The sequence below is a fragment of the Octopus bimaculoides genome, chromosome 6 (assembly GCF_046866305.1).
Source record: "Octopus bimaculoides isolate indiv1 chromosome 6, ASM4686630v1, whole genome shotgun sequence".
Taxonomy (NCBI): domain Eukaryota; kingdom Metazoa; phylum Mollusca; class Cephalopoda; order Octopoda; family Octopodidae; genus Octopus; species Octopus bimaculoides.
In genome coordinates this window covers 5,000,727-5,005,125 of record NC_142933.1, presented here as the reverse complement: position 1 = coordinate 5,005,125, position 4,399 = coordinate 5,000,727, and the positions used below count along the sequence as shown (strand labels likewise).

Genomic DNA, 4,399 nt, shown 5'->3' with positions numbered 1-4,399 from the left:
TGTATATGTACATATATATGTATGCATGTATTATATACGTGTATGTATATATATACATACATATATATATAATTATATATATATATATATATATATACATAGATAGGAATGCATATATATGTATATATATATATATATATATATATATATATATATATATATATATATATATATAAATATATATATATATATATATATATATATATATATATATATATATATATATATATATATATATATATATATATATATTTATATATATATATATATATTTATATATATATATATATATTTATATATATATATATATATATATATATACACGCATAGTCTTGTAAATCTGTGTACAATTATATATCTATAATGTTGATGATGATGATGATGATAACAATAATTGTAGTAGTAGTAGTGGTAGTAGTAGTAGTAGTAGTATTAGTAGTAGTAGTTGTAGTAGTAGTAGTAGTAGTAGTAGCAGCAGGAGCAGTAATAATAGTAGTGGTAGTAGCAGCAACAGCAGCAGCAACAGCAGCAGCATCAGTAGTAGTAGTAGTAGTAGTAGTAGTAGTAGTAGTAGTAGTAGTAGTAGTAGTAGTAGTTGCAACAGCACCGCTATCACTACCAACGGCAATAATAATAATAATAATAACAATTATAGAAGTAGAAGAAAAAGAAGAAGAAGAAGAAGAAGAAGAAGAAGTAGAGGAAGTAGAGGAAGAAGGAGGAGGAGGAGGAGGAGGAGGATGTGGAGGAGGTGGAGGAGGTGGAGGAGGCGGTGGAGGAGGTGGATGAGGGGGAGGGGGAGGAGGTGGAGGAGGAGGGGGAGGAGGAGGTGGAGGAGGAGGTGGAGGAGGAGGTGGAGGAGGAGGTGGATGGAGGGGGAGGAGGGGGTGGATGGAGGGGGGAGGAGGAAACGTTAATTCGACTTTAGGGGAGTGAAATTTGCAGATGACGAACGTATCTAAGAAGAGAAAGGAAAACGTTACAAGTATGTCAACAATTCGACCAGTGGTTGAAGACCAAGTTGGAGGGAATGGATTCTTTAGAATATACGAGAAGGGTGGAAAAAGCAAGAAATGCAAATATGGATGTAGGAAACATGGTCATAGGCAATAACGCTTGCGTTGTAAGCGCGGAATTTGTGCAACGGACCAAGGTAGAAGTGGACTTCATGGACAAAGAAAAGCAGGAAAATATTGGCCATGCTTTGATGCCTTCATACCAAAAGTAACATGACAAAACTTTACTTTACCTAGGAAAGAAGGGGGAAAAGGAATGGTTGGTATAAAACTCTTTGCATGTCTCTAATAATGATAATAATAAAAGGATGTTATAGTGCGCACTTAGTGAGTAGGTGATCAGTGATAACCATGAGGTTCCCTACGAGTACAAAAGGATGATTTTTACGGAAAAGATCCCAACAAACATCGCATGAAGCTGATGAAGAATCTTGATTAAAACATGGAAATTTCAGCTTTCAAGGATCGTTTGTTGCTGGTTCAGGACAAGCATTACGAAACAATTCAATTAAATATAGCAATGAATGATAAGAGAACAGAAAACCTTTGTGAATATTATGTGAGATATATACTTGGTGAATGTGCAAAACTGGTCCACAAAGAGTACAGGAAAAGCAATACCTGACGAAGTGGCGCTGTGAAGACTCTTCGAGTTGTGCAGGAAGTATGTGCTAGAATGTCCCAACAAAGAGTATGCACATCGATCTTTGGATGATCAGGTGGAACTCATGACGTTTATGTCAATTTAGATTAATAAGAAGGTGTAACATAACACATCCGATACTAATCTTCTTCAGATGGTTTCCACCGATTGGAGCTTCATTGCCATAATTATGCTTGCAGATCAGAGAACAAGAGTGTGAAAGTTCCAAGACCTAACCCTGGAGTTGAAACGCATCCGTAAGAGCTTTAAAAATGAGTATGATACCCTAGGGGGCTATCTCAACGAAAGTAATTTTCTGGCATGAAAAGATGAAGAGACCGAACGTAACAGGTAGTACACATTTGGCAACAATACTTGGAAATTTCTCGAGGAAAGCATTATAATTTGATTGCACTTCTTCTTGTGCTATATTATCCAGAAAATAGGTTCCTCTCATATAACATTCTGACTTGTGATAATTCATTATAATAGTTGTTTGATTATCAATAATATATTAATATTCTTAAAAGCTCGATGACTTGGAAAAACAATATATGAGAATGGGAATTCGATAAGTTGTTTTTTATTGATTAGGCAAAAGTATAACTTATTAATTGGTGGAAGGAGAATAGGTGTGAAGTTTCTTCATTTACCAAATGCAGACGACATGTAACAGTAATTCCAAGACTTTCAGAATTGTGGTTGAGTCATTTAATGGTTTATTCCATTATTCTATTTTATATGATTATTATAGGAAACTAGCGTCATTCATTACCTGAAAACTGGTGGTATTTTCATGGCTTCTACGCGGGCAACACATTTAGACAAAGGGAAATTGTTCTTGAACTCTTGCCAGTGTTAAACACAGGTTATTTTCATAGCAAGATTTCAGTGGTGAAAATCCAACAAAATTGTTTAATCAGATTACTGTAGTTAACATACGTCCATTTACAATAATATGTCTACGGAAAATGAAGAATATTATATCGCGGTAAATGATAACATATATACAAGAAGAAAATGAGTTGTTACCAGTTTCTCTGTCTTATATAACGCGTTATCTATCACAGAAAGAATATCCATATTACTAGATGACAATATGTTTTCATGGGATTAAATATGTTGTGACATGTCATACATATTTTGTCAGATGAATATGTCTGAATCTCCATGCAGTCTTCTGTTTCATTTTTGGCTGCAGAGCTCAGTTGATTCCCTGAAATTGATTCAGCCAATATATGCAAAGAAATGTATGTATGTGTGTGTGTGTGTGTGTGTGTGTGTGTGTGTGGATGTTTGCTTCCCGGATTCATATCCACTGCCTGGCACCTTGGCCGCGTGTCTTTTACTATAGACTCGGGCTGACCAAATATATAAACATCTTGAAGTCTATAGAAGTGAATGCATGCAATTCCATTTCTGTTTCAGCAATGTTCCAAAGTCAGACTTTTCAGAACGAATACGTTGCTTCATTTGTAAACTGAGTGAAACACAGAAGCATCAATTCGTAATTCAGGGTTTATTTCGTAAGTGGTGTCTACTTGGTTTGAAGGGCATAGTCCCATAATTTCACGTAACGTTTACATTTTTCTTCGGATTTTCGGTGTTACATTTCGAAGCACCTATGGTTAGCAAAGTGATCAAAAGAATGTTACTTTCCTAAGCATTGCCTGTTGCGTAACTGAAATCTTATGAGGAATAAAAATTCAACTTGAATTTGCGTTTCGATTTCTTGCTCTCCATTGTGCCCAGCAAGCTTTCTGTTCGTAATACTCGACCATAAAAGCATAGAATAAATATCGATGCACATATCTTTGCATTGATTCATGACCAAAAGCATTCTACATTCAAGCTTAAAACTTTGCCAGGGAGAAAGTTAAGTATTCCTAATACATGTCGGTAACAAGGGTCTGATGCGATCTTATATATATATATATATATATATATATATATATATATATATATATATATATATATATATATATATATATATATATATATATATTTATATATAATCTTTAGAACAATACGTTTTTTGTGAGTAAGAGTTTGTTCATTCTCATTCTTTTAGGAACGAAATAAATTTTCAAAGTCTTATGGCATTATAATCACATCAGAATCTAAAACAGAACTGTTGCGTTTAGCTAACAAGTTAGCTTACAAGTTAACATAATATCATTTTTTTAACCTGCAATATACCGATACAATATTGGGTCCAATATAATCTTTCGTCACTAGATATAATTGAACCAAATCACATTTAATTTGCTTCATTGGCAACTTGCGGTTTAGTTCTTTCTTTTGTGTTTACTGATTGGGGTTGAAATGTTAAACACAAAATGCGTGTTAATGATGTTAAAATAGACTCGGGTTTAAATGCCGTAATATGAAGGACACCCTAAATGGTATGACGCATCCGATACATTTGGGCCTTTGAGAAATAGATGGACTGACGTACACTGAAGCTAAAGTGAAAATTTAAAAGTAAACAAAACATAACTAAGAAAAGATAACAATTAAGCGAGTATGTAATTTTATAATAATATAGCTATTTACAACAAAGTTATTCCATTAAGGCAGTGATTGAATGAATTCATTAAGAAGTAAATCCAAAGAGCCTGAAATTTAAGCTGCATGCCAATAAATCAAGTACAGTGTTTGCCCTTTAAAATGACCAGGCATTTTATGCTCACGTGACACTGTGGTTGCCAACAAAGTGAACACTGATAATCAAAATAAA

General features: G+C 33.9%; 1 long non-coding RNA gene across 1 annotated transcript in view; it reads right to left on the bottom strand.

The window, feature by feature from the left end:
* Positions 1 to 2,260: 2,260 nt before the first annotated feature.
* The window catches only part of LOC149134915 (uncharacterized), a 7,237-nt gene continuing 5,098 nt past the window's right edge, over positions 2,261 to 4,399 (bottom strand). The window contains exon 3 of the long non-coding RNA XR_016242100.1: positions 2,261 to 3,281. This is a non-coding gene — a long non-coding RNA (uncharacterized LOC149134915). The remainder of the gene's footprint in view (positions 3,282 to 4,399) is intronic.